The sequence below is a fragment of the Trichogramma pretiosum genome, unplaced genomic scaffold, assembly GCF_000599845.2.
Source record: "Trichogramma pretiosum strain Unisexual culture from Peru unplaced genomic scaffold, Tpre_2.0 scaffold12, whole genome shotgun sequence".
Classification (NCBI taxonomy): domain Eukaryota; kingdom Metazoa; phylum Arthropoda; class Insecta; order Hymenoptera; family Trichogrammatidae; genus Trichogramma; species Trichogramma pretiosum.
In genome coordinates, this window is record NW_019641690.1 from 2,833,647 (window position 1) to 2,851,058 (window position 17,412).

The window sequence follows — 17,412 nt, forward strand, 5'->3', positions numbered from 1 at the left end:
GATAGCTTATTGAAGAAAATGTAAAAAAGTGTAAAAAAATGTGATTTTATGCTGCTTTTTTTAATACATTGGCTGTCTGAAATCGCTAGTAATTTCACATTTTTTTACATTTTATTACATTATACAATTTAATATGATGATTTTAGTTACTACTTTTACTTTTTCTTGATCTGATTATCCCCGTCGGGGATACCAAATATTTGGCAGTGAAAATTGGGATTCCTCACACTGCCTTCCAGATAATCATTAAGCCAAATAAAAATCGCCAAAGATTACAATGCATATGACAAAATGAGCGTAAAAAAATTCTCCTCCTCATAAGTGAATAATGTTTCCTCGTATTTCACACGAGCGTATTAACTCCTTTTCAAATTGGCAAGTTATAAAAGAATGTCATGGAGAAAATATATAAAGACGCTTGGCGACAGAACGAAATGTTGCTGCACGCGACGACGACGACGACGACAACGACTCGTCGTTGTCTTGACATTTACCGAGTAATACGATTATATACGCCGCGTTGCGACAGCTGCGGAGGACGAGAAAGAGAAAGAGAGAGAGAATAAGACGAACGTCGCGCGAGCGGAGAAAAAGAAGCCGAGCAATACTCGACGGTAAATGTACAAACAGTAGCGAAAGAAAGAGAGAGAGAGAGAAAAAATGGAAAGTCGCGGGAAGGTGTAAGGGATGCCGAATGATCGATAACTTTAATGTAGTGTATATAGCCTGAATAAATTTGTCGACGAAAAGATGTGGAGAATGCAAACATTCACGGGGTTTGATACGATCATGTACTGCAATAATGTGAGCTTTAAGGGTATCCTTGCGACCAAATGATTTGTTGCAAAATCACATTCAAAGGGTTTGCTCCGATCATGCACTACCGTAATGTGATTTTTTAGTACATTCTGGTATCCAAAAAATTTGTGACAAAGTTCACACTCAAAGGGTTTGCTTCAATCATGTACTGCATTGACGTGCCTTTTGAGTTTACTCTGTCATCCAAATGATTTGTGACAAATTTCACATTTATATGGTGTAAGGCTCTCACATATTGTATTAATTGTGTTTTTAGATACGCTTTTCCTTTATGAGTTTTTGGATACAAATAACGCATGTGAGATAATTTCACCTCCTCCGATTGGACACTTTTCAATCGAAAATTGGAGCACCAGGTAGCATAAGTAATGATCGAAGGTTATTATGTCGGTAATTTAACCAAAACAATAGTAATTGCGTAAATTATGTTCTTAAAGTATAAAAATCAATAAACGTTTTAATATTTGAAAATTGAAACAAAATTTATCTATTAAAATTTTTTACTGTTATACACTAATTCTGCATACATTGATATATTTATTTAAAATATAGTCATAATTTAATTATTACAGTGAACAAAAAACTGATTTCGAGACATTTGAAGGATATTTTAGGTGCAAAACTTACAACTTAACTTTGGGTACTAAACTTAACAAAACTCAATTGAATTTAATCCCGAAAAAGCTGAAAATCGAATGAAGAAGTCCACTATTCGGAATTCACAAACATTGTGTTTACAAATATGAAGATCGACACTATATAATTCACGATGACGCCAAACATCTCCATGTTGACCATTATATTTGGCGTAAACTTTACTTTTAAGCTAAGTTCGCATCGCGCCTTCATAATTTGAAGATCTTTCAAATACTTTCGATTTGACCCAAGCTCGATGTAATTATCCAAAACGATTCCATTGCCGATTTTAGATGACAAGTATTGTAATAAATCATAAATGAAACACACCAAAAAAAGGGTAATCGAACATACGACGAACGATACTATATTTTTTATAGCCAGAGCTCCTTGAGTCTTCCAACTGATCTGAAAATATTTATTTCTGGTTAAAAGAGCGTATTAAAAAAAAGTTATGAAATTATTAATTCATAATTTTGCTCATTCTAATTAAAATCGTTCCAAAGATCAAAAATGCGCCGTAAGAACAATTAATTACGAAGAAAGTATAGCGCACGACCTTGCACGCTTCCTTGCCATACGTCAAAGCTCTATTGTGCCTCCAAATGATGGCATGTAAGGCAGCTCGATTCTTGTCCTGCAGATCTTGGCTTGCAGCGTGAACCAATTCGAGCTCCTTGCAGATTTGGCACAAAAAAGTGCACAGATAAATATCAAAAGACAGCCAAGCTGGCAAGGCAAAGACGCTTGCTATGCTCTGCAAGATGAACATTACTACAAACCTATGACAGAGAGTTCATCAAATTTACAAAAGGTATCAATCGATGAATTTATATTTAGAATTTGTTTCTAAAAAGATTTTTTTTGGAGAAATCTTTAGGTGATTTTATAAAAGATATTAAAGACTTTGCTTACATGCAAGCAAAGACTATTCTTATTACAATGATATTTATACAAAAAAGCTTTCGAAAATCTATTCTTACACCTTATTCTTGGTAGAAAAGTTCAAAATTGTACGCCTAGTTTTTATTGATCAAAAGTGTTACTTTTTTTTTATAAAATTCTTGCAAAGAACCAATTTACATACTTCCAATAATTATTCTAAATTTTCTTTACACGCTAAGCATTCGAGACATGAGACACTATTTTCGCTCTTTTGACTTATACAATTATTTTGGCTTCGTCACTTGCACATTTAAAGATAATGGTATTCGCCATGTATTACTGGTAAATGCTTGAAATGGTTTTATTGTATTTTAGGCGCTTGAGAACTGGTCTGCATTTTTCGAAACAATAAAATTATCGTTTTCAGGTCATTTAAATTGCACGTAATTTTTGTCTCACTATTCAATTAGAAAATATAACAAAGGCAAGCCAAATAGAGAAAGTGTACTTTGAAACATTTCAAATGGTAATTTTTAGTCATTAGGCTAACTTTTGATACATCGAATTTGATAATAATTAGCAAAAATAATCTTGTTCCTTAAAAAAGCAATTTTTTAAAGTTTTTTTATATCCAAAGAAATGTTACCATCTGAAAAAAATGTAAAATAATTAATATTTCTATCAAAATAAATTGTTTTATGCAATAGTATGACGAAAAATGTCTTTTTTCGCACATTTTTTAGTGCGCAAAAAGGATTTTTGGACACTTGTGTGCGGTAAAATGCCTCATTTTGGACACGGGTGTGCGGTAAAACGCCTCATTGAAATGAAAGTATTTTTCGTCTCCTATTGCATAAAATTTTGTATGCAACACGTGCCCAGCTTTTTGCGCACAGTGTGCGCAAAAAACACACACTCGTGCCGGCATAGCCGGCACTCGTGTCTTTTTCCGCACACTCGTGCCCAAAAACGCCTTTTGGGCACTTGTTACATAAATAACTATTACTTTATAAGTGATTATTGAATCATTAGGTGGAAATCTCACTTTGTGTCAAGATGTCCTGTTTTATAACCAGGAATGGGTAGCTTCTTAAAAAATACGGGAGGAATTGCGTAAAGAAACCACCCGATTGTATAGCCAATAGCCAAAAGTTTCATCAGTAAATCGTGAATGAATCGCCACTTCTTGATTGTTTTGCATTCCTCTAAGCTCATTGATTGTATTGGCACTGTTTTTTCCAATGCGATTGTCTGATTTATCAAAGCGTAGATTTGTGGCCTTCAAATAATATTTTTTTAATTAACAACCATTAGCTAGAGAATAAACGTTCAAAGTAATAGTTTCTGTAACATTCACCTACTTTCGAAATAATAGATAATAAATTCTTGCCAATGCTGTTGATATGGCGGCGAGAAGATTGATGATTCTTTGAACATAATTTGCATGGCTTCATTTTATCGAACTTATTTTCGATAAAAGTACCTGCTTAACAATGAAATATTAATAAATGTATATACTCTATTAAGTCCTCCGTAGAAGTTCCCGTTATAAGTCAGCTAATTAAACAAAGAAAGTAGCCCGTTACACAAAGGCTTGGCAGAAGGTGATGGATTTTTCTCGTCACATAATTCAAATAGTCTGATTCGTTGAAAGGCCAAATTCCACCAAATATATGTACGAATTTGTACATATAGAAAATATCATAATTTTCAAAATTATCGTAATCTTTTTTTGTAAATTTCAAGTAATCTTTCGATCATTATGACACCCTCAAGTGGAGACCGAAGTACAAACTGAACCGAACTACAAATATTATATGCGCTTTTGTCGTTTATGAATATCCATGGTGATATACTGCACAAAATAAATAATTAAAAATATAGCCTCGTGTAATGCAATAGTTCAGTGAATCGAAATAAGAAACTAAGTTTCTTGATTCTAAAGCAATAATTTAATAACAAAAAATGAAAATTAATTACTTTCATATTGATTACGTTCAACGTGTTATGGAAAATTTAGATATTTTTGTGTTCAACGATGGTTGAAAATAATCTTTTACTTTATCAAGTGCAATATTATGTACATACTCTGAAGCTGGACAAAAAATGGCTCCTAAATATTATTTGCACCGAATTTGTGTAAAAAAATTTGCTCCTAAATATTACTTGCATCGAATTTGTGCAAAAAAAATTTTTTCCTAAATTTCTTCTCCAGTCAATGGTATGGTGTCTACGTCCATATCACTTTGAAAACTACGGTTCTCGTCCGATCACCGAATATAAGCAAAGTTGAGCGCGGTTAGTACTTGGATGGGTGACCGCCTGGGAACCCCGCGTGACGTAGGTACTCCTTCTTTTAACTTTTTTTAAAGTATTTTTCATTTTTGTCAATATTTCAGAGCTTTTTCTTCCTATTTCCTTATTTTCTTGTGTAAGGTCCTGAGGGGACTTAGAGTTACGAACAGAAGATTCACCTGGCCTTGGATAACGATTCTAGCCTTTTCTTGTTCCACGTCCACTAGGAGACGAAACACGAGAGGTCGGCTGAGGACCGGCGACTATGTGTGTGAAGGAGGGTCACTTTGAGCTGGGCAGAACGGTTGCCTCTTCGTTGCCCAGCGAGCAGCGATTACATTAGGACAAAAAGGAGTTGGATAGAGAGCACTGTACTTTTTAACACTCGCGGACACTGCTGGACTGCTGGAACACGAATAGGCAGAGTAGAGTGAGTCTAGAGGTGACTCGGTCTCGTGCTGGCTTTCGGCGGCTGTGATTTTTATTGCTCTTTGAGAGCGATTGGTTGATTTTATCTAACGGCGGCGTAACGCCGAGATTTGTCTCTCTGTCTTTTTCCAATTTCCTAACCGACGTCCGAAAGTTCTCGAACATTGTACTTACATCAATGATTAAAATATATTGTTGCGAATGATGGTTATTAATTGTTCTGTTCATGGTTTTATTACATAATTGTTGTAAATGATATACTTAGCTGTTGGTTGCTGGTTCGGAGATCCCGTTGTACTTCACACTAACATTGGCTGTTTATTGTAACTTTAGTTGTTTATTAGCTTATTGTTTATTGAAACAGGCGAGGGAAGGCGTTTGTGAAGGAAGAGAGATGCCGTAAAGGTCGAACTGTGTTGGTCTTAATCTGAGACCGATTCCGGGTAAAAATTAACTTATTAGTTTACTTGGAGCATTTTATATATTGGTTATGTTAAATAAAAGTATTTTCAATGTATTCTACGTTCTCGAATATTCGTACGTTAGATCGTTCAATGTGGCATTTTTTGGGGGAGAAAATAAGTAACCGTCGATTTTTTATGGCGATCGTAAAAAAAGGTGTTAGATTTTTCTGGTCTTCGCTCCGAGCCATTCGGGAAGTCCCGAGTAGCTCGCGTCTAGCTGTATGTATAGTAGACGCTTTAGGAGGTTTTGTAAGTTTGAATTTTCGTAGCCTATCGGTAGGCAACATCACATTACAAAAATGAGTTTTTGTACTGTACAAGATTTATCGTAATCAAATGTGTCATTCGATTACGAGCTTTTTCATTTCATCAACAGATAGAATATTAATAATTCGCAAGTGATAAAAAAATTTTCAATTAGTATTTATGAGGGTAAGTAGCTATTTAGATGAAAGAATACTCTTATTTTTATAACTTTTACTCTAAATCGTTGGAGCTTGATTTCATAATGAGGCACATGCACAATACACACGAAATCATATTCCGTTTCCCAAGTAGCAAACAAATTTTCCATTACTATATAAAGCAATTACAAAGTTTACTTCTTCAAACCTTTTGAACAGTAAATTTTTTACTTATGTTTAAAGAAAAAAAAAACTAACAAATCACATCGATTTCATCAGCTCATGGCGACGAGCTCGCATGTTGTACGTGCCTTTGCTCGACACACGTTACGCTTATAATCCAACGCGATGGCGACGATGATTATGATGAAACGTCCCGCGTATGAGTCTCTGCATGCACTTCCGGGTGAGTGAGATTTACATTACGAGAAGGGACAAATGACTCGTTCGATCCCTTTACGTCGTGTGACGTTTGCGCGCGTGCCAGTCTGGGCCGTAAAGCAGTAGCAACAGCAAGTTTGCAAATGAAAATTTTTCAAAGCACGCATCTATGTGCGTGCTTGCAGGGGATGGCCTCCTCCTCGCCCGCGCGCGCATTCATCACGTCGAAAGCAGCAGCAGCTCGCTGCAGTCAATAACATTATACAGCCAAACGACGCTACATAGCGACGCATACGACATAGTCGTACACACAGACGACACGAAGAGAGAGAGAGAGAGATTCTCGTTCTAATTTCGCTAGTATCTATGTGTACATGCGATCCGAGCGAGCGAGCGAACGAACGAGAGAGAGAGAGAGAGAGAAGCTAAATCGGCTGCGTTACAACTCGAGAGATAGATAGGGCGTGGTGGTACACACATCGTATGCCCTCCGACGAATATACTCACTCACACACATACACAATCCTCCCATGCACCCACACACCTATTTTGCGAGAGGGTCGAACAAAAGCACTCTCGTGTCGAGATTTCGAATAGCCCTGCGGGACGACGACGTCGCTAGCGATGACTACGACGACGACTGGCCAAGCCTCCCTCCACCCCCACACACACACACACACACACACAGCCCCATCGAATCAATCCGAATCACCGGTTCAACGTGTTTGACCGTATTAAAGTGTCCTTGCTTCGGTTGAGAGATGGGATTTAGCTGATTCTGCTTCTGTTTGCCGATGAGTAATGCGTATCGGTAACCAAGCGGGTTGCAGAAGAGAAAGTGCTAATTGCGAGCTTGTTATGAAAATTTCCGAAATTGAGAGAAATTTAGTTGGAAGAAAAAGTGAAATGATATAAGTTTTTTTAATTTGAAGAAAATGAAGAACTGGAATATAATACTCGGATGTAAGTTTATATGCCGCATCCTTACCACGCCAATGATGGTATTAACATGCACTGAGAGAGAGAAAGAGAAAGCTCGAGTATATAGCAAAGATGCCGCACGACGTCTAATCCACTACCGAGTACGGCAGACGCGAGCATTATATGTACGAACCGCGCGAACAACCGAACACAACAAACGCGTCGACGACGAACTAGTATATCTGCGTAATAATAATAACAATAATAACAACGACAGCCGTGTATGCATACCGAGAGTTGGCGGAAATCAAGCTTATACCTCGAGCCTCGCGCACGCCAGGCATGATCCGAGTAAACAACGATAGTCGAGTCGCGATTATTATATATGATATACGCCAGTGACTCTAATCCTTCGCGTCTCGATGGATAAATCAACGTTTCGAGTATTTCCGGAGACGCAGCGCCGCGACGCGATCGAAGAAGACGCGCACACACGTGCGTGCACGTGTTATAGAGGTACAAGAGATAGAGCTTTAAAGTCGCGCGTGTATCGAGACAGATATATAGAGAGAGAGAGAAAGGCGAGAGGAGAAAGAGAAAAGCTCAAAGGAAAGATTAGAAGGATCTCTTGGGCGCTTTGTCACCGCTCGCGCGGTAGTTCGTTTGTTACCCTCGCCCAAGGATATATATAATACGCCTGCCCGTTGTTGTGTGTACCGCGTCGTAGTCTCATGCTTTTTCGGGCAGCTATAACACAGACGTACACCTATATGTTGTGTCTATGCGCACTGCTTGGGCACTACAACCCGCGTCGACCAAACAGTCGCATCCTTCTTTATTCCTTTGATGCTCTTTGCCGGACTCTCGCGCGGATACATACATACATGCTATAGGCACCATCCATAACATCAATTGTGTATATACACCTAGCGCGCGAGCTTACAACTATTTTTTTCCGCCTATGGCCTATACATACACACACATGGTGTACGAGCGGATTAAAGCTGAAACGGCGGCACGCTTCTGCGTTCGAATCTGATGATCAAAGCGGATATTCGAGGGTCTTTCCCGTTCTTCTCTTTCTTCTTTTTATTTTTCTTTTTATTGTGTGTATGTGTCTGTGTGTATGCGTGATTTCTATGAACGATAGTGCGCGCAGAGAATGGCTTTGAAGCTCTTTTTCGGCTGCAGCGCTGCAGCGATCGAGCAGTGCGCGAAGTATTATGTTGTATATCTAGCAACCGGGGCCTGCGTCGATCCTACTTTATTCGCGCAAAAACATCGCGTTTACGTGTAGAAGGGGCGTCCTTTATGTACGGTATACGTTCATCGTATAATACACCCACACGCGACAATGCAGATGTGTATATAATAATACGCGCAGCGTCCGACCCGATCTTGTCCTGTTCTACTTGAGAAGGAAACAAGAAGCCGCTCACCCCCTGGTCCACCCAAGCGAAGGGATCAGAGGGATAAGTGTGTGGCAAAACATCGAGCGCTATCCTGATAAATGTGAGATACGCATCCTTGGCCAGAGGTAGGGAGGCTGGGGTGCTTTATAGAGGACCAAAAGGCAATAAGCTACAGCGAGACGCGAGGTAACAACAAGGGACTACTATTACTACGATGTACTACGGGTAAGCACGTATTATATAGTATACACAGCGGCGCCCGAGAGCGCACGTGAATGTCCTCGCAGCAGCAGCAATCTCGACCTCTGTCTCGTTCTTCTTCTTCTCTTCTTCTTCTGCTACTGGTACTACTGCTCTGGTCCTCGCACCTTCCTCCTTCTCCTTGCAGCGCATAAATGGGCTCGAGTCTACAAATCAAATTAATGTGAAAGCAGCTCGCGCACGCTATACACTCACACACACACATACACTAGTGTGCAGATATAGCTTTGCATTACTCCGGTAGCTGTACGAGCTTGGAAATTAAGCATCGCGTTGTTCACTGCCATAGTATACATATCGTACTCGTATACACACACAAAGACTCTCAATTTCTGCTGCTGCTGCCGCGCGAGCGCCTAGCAGCTATCTCGAACAGAAGGCGTTACTAGCCTCCTTCGCATGACACAAGGACAATTGTCTTTTTGCTCTACTACTAGTGTATATACCGCGCGCGTGAACTCCGACTTCTCGCGAGGCTCAGCATAATAATGGTAGCAGCTAGTAGTAGTAGTAGTAGTAGTAGTAGTAGTAGTAGTAGTGGTAGTGATAGTAGCTTGGCTGCGCGTGGGTCGCAATATATAGTGGCATATATTCACACGCTCGCAGAGAGCTCCCATCTTTTATGCATCGAGAATTCGGTATTTGGATTTTCCCATTCTGTTTTTTTTTCTTTCCTCCCTTGCGTACTCTGATATATTTCATTTTCTCGCACCAGTGATGCCGCCGCTGCTGCTACTGCTACTACTTCTACTGCAGTTGCTGCTGCCTCCTGCTGCCTGCAGCAAAAGCCACTTAGTGTAACTCCATCAAGCTTGCATGTATAGCTGCGCTAAGAGAGAGAGAGAGAGAGAGAGAGAGAGAGAGAAGAGAAAGTCTGTCCTTTCTCACTTGGCTCTTTGGAATAGAAGCGGACTTGCGGTGGTTACCACTGCCTTCTCTACTGCGCCGCCACTGCCGCTGAGTAACTACTGCCACAGCTATACTGCCCCATAATCTAGACCTTAACTTGGGTAGGATTATTAGCCAAGAGGAAGCTGCTGCTGCTGCTGCCACACGCCGTCTAGATGGTAACTTCGCAGGTCTCCGTCTCTCTACTAGCGGTGAAGTGACCGTAGACAGTGAGCGCGCGAGAGGCGATTTCATCAGATATACACCGACGTCTTCCCGTGTAGTAGTCTCGAGAAACTACTGCTGCTTCTGCTGCTGCGGCTGTTGATCTTTCAATGTTAGCCTCGCTATTATGTACTTTGTATATATGTACGACTTTCCTTCCACGGCGCGCGGGGGCTCTAAGGAGCGACGTGTTTCGTCGAAGAAATCTTACGTTTTACTACTCGTCTGTCTCCCACGCATACACACACACACACAAATGCACAAACACGTACACTGACACTCATTCACACAGAAGAGCGACGATGGCCTAGCTCTCTTATATTCTCGTTAGCCTCAAGAGAGAGAGAGAGAGAGTTCGGTCGGAAATCGCAACCACAGCTGCGCGCAACGAAAGACATAAAAGGTAAAATCTTTGCACGCACACGTGTTACCTAGCTACCCCTCAGGAGCGTATACGCTCTACCGTATATACACCGCGCTCCACCATATACGTACCCGCACACGTCGGGAAAACTTTCCCCAGCCCGGCTAAATTGACTATTTTATGCGGCTCATACTTGATTTCTTCCTTTGTGCAGGATATTTCAGTTACACCGAGCGCGCGCAGAGGTTTATAATAGGAATCTAAGAGACGAAGTAGATGAGAACGCGAGGCAATCATCGATTCATTTTTGAAAACATAAATCGATACTTTATTAATATTAGCAACTGTCAAAAAGACTATAATTGTAATTTCACTCGGGGATTTACGATTCACAATCGCGTCGCTACGCTATTTTACGCTTACACAATTAAATAATTCAGTAACTTTGAGATATAATTCGTCCTCGCTGTTTGACATATAATAGTTGCTGAAAATTTAGTCGTTACTAATTAAGACGCGCCGCCCCGTGCACGATTGCACGAGAGCTCCTGCGCGAGTCATTCGACAGAATTCGTTCGAGGCGCGCACTGTCGCTGCTTGCAACTTATTTCGAATTAGTCACAATTTTAGGATGTGAAATTACGAGAAAGAGAGAGAGAAAACTACTCGTCGTAACTCGCTCGCACACTTGCACGCTTCTTATTGCGTAGAGCACGAAACGCGCAATTGGCAGCGTTGAAAGAAGCAGCAGCTCTGGAATTGTATAAGTGAAAAGCTCGATTTCGGAAAATTGGTCGAGCTGCCAGAAGAAATAAAATTAGTACAGCGGGTTACGCTTTCACTCTCTACAAACGTAGCAGCAGAGAGCAAAGCTTTTTTTATACTTTGTAAAATTCTCACAATGTACCCATTTACAACGTCTAGCTATGACAGTATCATATCTGAGTGATAAAACAAGAGTGGCAAGGATCAATTTCACTGGGTATGGGGGTAGAAAAAAACTTTCTTTTATTTTTTTGTTACCGCAGTGCATATCTTTCACGGCAGCTTGCACGCGTGTGTAGATGTGTATACTTTACATCCATAACTGCACACTCCAATTTTAGCAGTCAGCTATTCTTCTCTTGCGTGGTATATATACGAAATAAATAAAATAAATGTACACAAACTAGACCTTGTCCTATATATCGGTACGTCTCGCTCTTTCTCTCTCGCAGGCGCGCGCGCAAGATCTCGCGGCTCCGCAAAAAACTTTTTCAATTCCCCGTGTTCTCAAGTTCTCGACACACGATGCAAAAAAATAAAGAAAAAGGGAAAAATTCTACCCCCTTTTTTTCTCTTATATACATGTTTGCAAAGCGCGAAGGCCGCTATAGCTGCTCTACACTCTATTGGTTTCGATAACTCCCTCCCTCCTCCCTCTCGCGTGTTTAACTTTTTAATTCGACAGCTAGAACCTATACATTATATTGTTTCGAAATCAGGACGCAATTTGCATTTAATAAAATGGCATATCGAGCTCTCTGTGTGTCCATTCGTATACATTATATTACGGCCTCGGCTGGAAAAGGGCGTGTTCTCTTGTTGGTGCCACACTGGCATCCTATAACGCATACACACACACTCACATTGTGCTACACATACTGCTAGTAACAGCACAGAGGCACAACAAGCAACAGCAGCAGCACACACAGCATGACTCACTTTTTTCTTAAACGTTATTATATCGTACCACGACAGTGAGCGAACAGCAACGTATATAACCCGAGTCCTTTGACGCGCGCGCGCCCAACACTTTACGCCGACGATGAAAAGCTCGGGGGCCGCTCTCTCTCTCTCTCTCTCTCTCCTACTCGTGCTCTTTACTCGACAACGTCATAAAATTGATAATTTGTCAAACGCTCGCCTCGCGCCGCGCGAGAGCCTGGCAAACTCAGTTTACGCGCGCGCGGTCAATATTCCAAGTGTTTTTGCTATGTATCGTATAGGTATAGGATGTACATATAGCGGGCGGCGATATGACGCGCTACGTGTACCAAAGGATTTTTTCTCTCTCGGTGCGGAGAACTTTTTTAAGCCTGCCACGCGCGCGAGCCGGCGCGCGTTTAGTTATGGCGGATTACTTTGACGGAAAAATCAGGGAAAAAGCTTAAAAAGTCGGATGAAACTTTTCATCGTGAGCACCCACGCGACTCGACTTGCAATCGCATCGACGTGCGCGCGCTTGGATGTGGCGCGCTTTTTTTCTCAATATTTATTACACTTATTTAACAGGCTTATAAGACCTGCGGTTGCAAGAAAGAAGAACAAACACACTTATAGTTCACCGATATTACGGGAGGCATTAATATTTACCAGCTCGGCGCAGATGCGCGTGTAATGTCTTATTTATAGGGTTATGATCATGTTACCATGTCTATATCGCTACGAAAAGAAACGAGCGTCATTTTAGGCGCAGCGGCAGCGTATTATCCCCCCGGCGGACGCGTACGCATGAAGTACGTATCTAGTCAAATTTAAGCACCGGTAATAATATTCGACTTATTTCATTCTCGTATAGGTATAAGAATACTGTGATTTTTTACCCCGTGCCGTTACGAGGCAATAAATATACAAATTTGTAATAAAATCATAATACATCTTTATATAAGCGCGGACAGGCGAGTACACGAAGCGTTGCGGTGGTAATGTGAACGAGCTTATATTGCCGCACATACAGCGGGGGTATAAGGATAAGAGCACATAACCGACGTGTACCTATATACGCACCATCGCCACACACATACACGCAGTGGGTGTGTAGGCAACGACAGCAAAGATCGATGATCCGCAGGATGGATCTTGTCTCTTGGAAAGTTGACTCTCTCTCTCTCTCTCTCTCTCGCTAGCTTCGACGTGCGAAGGGATAGAAATAGCAAATACCGAGGCTTTAACGCTGAATCAACCCCTTGCGTGTGCACGTGTGAGTGTGTATGTGAGTGTGCGAAGAGTAAAAGCCAGTGACAGCGATGCCCTATATTATAATGGCTCCTATCTATATGCAGCCTGGCGTGTGCTTGCGCACAGAGACAAGTGTAAAAAGAGAAAAAAAATAACCGAAGAGAGGACGAAGCGTTATATAACTTCACTCTCTTCTATCTCTCTATATGTTAGCCAATATCGTTATCGTTCGAAAGAATCTACACGATCCGCGCGCGCGCGCGTATACGATTATATGCGGAAACTTCTTTCTGGAAAAGAGCCGCGCTATGTAGTGGACATCGGGCGAGTGGATTTTTTTCTTTTGGCTTGGACACGTATACATAACGTGCGTGCGCGCGCGCGCGAAATATCGGGAAAATATCAAGCTTTAATTGCTTCGAGCTTACAAAAAAAAAAAATAAATAAAAGCCGACCGATTCTCCAATTATATCAATGGGCTCGATCAATTCACGTCATGAGGAGGTTGCGCTCTGTAAAATGAGTATACAGAATGTACATGTGTGTGTGCAGCGCTTGCGACAACGTCGATGCTTATGTATACGCGGACACGGTGTATGCATTCGTGCCGCGCACAGACGACACGTCGTTGTCGATGTGATAGTTCATACTCTCGCTGCAGAGAGGCCCGTGATCGATGGACGCACTGTCTTGCGATGAAATTCAACGGGACATAGATGTATATATTGGAGTATACGAAAGAGGGACAATGAACCGTGTATTTGTCAAGGAAGAGAAAAAAAATCGCTTCGATATTATGATCGCTTTGATATTAAAATATCGTAAAAACCTAGCTTCGTCTTATACAATTATTTTTATCTCGCCACTTAGAGATTTACAGATGTAGGTATTCGCCATCTAGTGATGACTGGAGACTTCAATTTGTAGTATCGTGCACTTTTAAAATAGTTAAAAATTGGCCCATAGATCTTTTGAAACAATTTAATTGTCATTTTCAGGCATTGAACAATATCCTTTGTAAAAGAGTTGCAAAATTGCACCTACAGAACATAATAGTAACAGAATGGCAATAAGCATGCAAATTATTGATAACGTATTTAAAAACATTTATAATAGTTATTTATTAGACCATTATCAACGTTGAGAGTTTCTACTAGGTCTGTTGTTGTATTTTAAGCACGAACATTTTATGCATTTTCATCTAAAAATGAAGTTATTTGACTATTTGTTAAACTTGAATATTTGTTTAGGAATGAACAAATAACTCTGTAGGTAGAATGACTTCGAGGATGTGAAGAGTATTTTTGAAAACAAATTTGAATTTTCAGGATTTTCATTTTCCAATATATTTTACACGAATATATACTTGGATGAAGCTCGACTTTTTGACCTATCACACTTCACGTGATAAAACTGACGTATATTTCTTAGATAAATTATTTATCCAAGAACGAAATATGTACTTCTCATCCTGATGTAATATTCTTAGGAGGATAATGATTGAACAGATACACCCAAGTTCTCGCGTTATATTTCTGTTTTTCGCATAAAACATTCATAATCAGCGAGTGAACATATACGAAGTGACACGTTAATTTCAGTCGCGATTCAATTTTTAATCACCATTAGCTAATTTGAAACGTAGAGAGTTTCTTTGTAATTGTTTTCACTATCTCGAACGCAAATGAGTTTTTCATCTCCATCGTTGTTCCCATTATGAAAAAAGCTATAATTGACTTAACGATTACTTTTGCAATTATAAACTCCGTAAATTTAAAAATTCGAGATAAATATTATCAACTTTATGACTCAAGTTTTATTTGCTACTTTCTTAAGACAAAAACATCTTGAATATCAAAACCGCACACATCCTATAAACTTTATCTGCTTCACGTATTGGTTCAAGGTACGTTAGGAAACTGTATTACCACCCGTAAGAAAAGAGAAAGGAGCGCCCCCGCACTATGAGAACCATCGTCGATACATGATCTTACGGGCCGATTTATTTCATTTTATTTTCTTCGCAATGACACAAAATCCAGTTTAAAAAATATCGCTTTTTGGTATATTTTCTTTGCGATTTCGCAAATTTTATCAAATTTAACAGTCGTCGAGAAATTGTAAATTTCACAACTCGTAGGACGTAACTATAAAATTATCGGCTAAAAATGTCAAACGTTGTTTATGGCGACGTTAAAAACCCGATCGCGAGAGACCAAAATCTGCCGATGCTCCCCCCTTGCGTATCTGTAACACGACGCAGAGAAAAAGAGAGAGCTTATCAACCACAGCGTGGCGTAATAATTTGACCAACACGTGGAGTCATGAAAAAAAATATATACATACGATTTTTATTCTCTCGGGCCTTAATTTTATCTTTTTGAGCCTCATAATACACCCACGGACACCGCAGGCCGGCCCGTGAAATAAAACCGAGGCAGGAAGGACGATAATACTTTTCGGTACTTTTGTACGCAAAGCAACGAAAAAAGAAAAAAAAAATTACGCCGCGGGAAGTCATCCGCTCGAGGGCCATTTCGCACGCCACGACGACGACGACGACGATCCGAGGCGCTATCGCCCACCGCCGCCGCGAGACCGATACTCGCACAGACGCACACGCGCGATTATAAATTGCATCGACGCAGACTTTCAGCATCTGCTGCTCTCGATATTATTAGAGACTTGAGCTATCGGCTGCCGGGCATGAAGATGATGACGACGAAAAAAAAGGGACTCGATTATTATAGTGCACATTTTGCAGGGCGGCTCTTTGTTCTTTCGAGCGATGCGACTATTAATTTTCGCGGCGTATATATGTACAAGACGCATCGGCGTCAGAATTTCAATAATAAATTTTCGGCGAGACATACCACAGCGCTGCCGCGCATCAATACGTATACGTACGCGTGCGTGCATGCTATTATAGAAATGAGATACCGATCGACGAGATTTTTGATGCAGATTTAAGTGTTCGTAAATAAAGTTTTGTAGCCTCGAAATGGCCGTGTGCATCGCAGGATCGTTCTTTGCATATTGCGACGATCGAGTCGAAAATTTGCTACGCACGCGTATATACTTTTGCATCCTGGATGGGCTATGAAAAATTTATAACGTTTTGTTATTGGGTCAATCGTTTCGCAATTTTAACGCAACGACTCCGTAACATCGGCCGCGGTAGCGCGCGTTGACGTTAATATGTATCGCGCTTGTACGCTCGTTGACATCTCCGAATCGCATAGCATAATTGCAGAGCACGGAGACGTGTCGAAGTGAAATATCAAGCGGTGGATGTAAAAAATTAGCCGGCACGAGGTTGACGTTTAAATTTTGTTGTACCGTGTCAAAAACAAAGACGGCATAAATCAAGACAAAGGGACAGAGTGGTAATACCGCGCGCGTATATTACACTCGCACGAGAGATACACAGCTGCCAAAGAGTCGAGCGAGCGCGTAATGTTATAAAACAACATTCGCTTCGGGATCCGTGTGTGGGCACTATTTGAAGCCTCGAAGAAACGTGCATTATTTATAATTTTTTTCGCTCTTTCTTCGCGCCGTCGTCGTCGTCGTACGTATATACGACAGAAATGTGAAAAGGCGCGCGTGCAATGTATACAATAAACGAGCATTAAAACTCACGCGCTCGTACGAGTGTGGACCTTCATTCGGAAAGGCAGTCGCATTCGTTTTATACAGATTTATGGTAATACGAAAAGAGCGCGAGCGCAGAAAGAGAAAAAGTGTCCGGCCGCAAGTAGGTGTTGCAACTTTTCGTTGCAGCTGCCTGCACGCGTCACGTGGATGTGTATCGTATTCACACACACACAGCCGATAAAATTGATTTCTCACTGGAGCTCGCGAATGACAGATTTGCGACGTTTTATATATCAAACGAGCAGCGGACAAAAACAATTTGCAAGAGTTAAGATACGCGCGCGAGAGTATATTTTATTATTCGTGTTTTTGGATAAACGTGTCGGATAATAAGTGTCAAGATGAATTATAAACTGAATAAAATAGGATTTTTAGTTTTTAGATGGTTAAATTGGACAGAAAACTTTTTTTCTTTCTCGCCCATTTCGTCT

At 40.7% G+C, this 17,412-nt stretch overlaps 1 non-coding gene across 1 annotated transcript; it reads left to right on the forward strand.

The window, feature by feature from the left end:
• Nucleotides 1-4,568: 4,568 nt before the first annotated feature.
• LOC111694295 lies at nt 4,569-4,687 on the forward strand. Its single transcript, XR_002763591.1, has one exon. It is a non-coding gene; the product is annotated as a 5S ribosomal RNA (ribosomal RNA).
• Nucleotides 4,688-17,412: the final 12,725 nt, after the last annotated feature.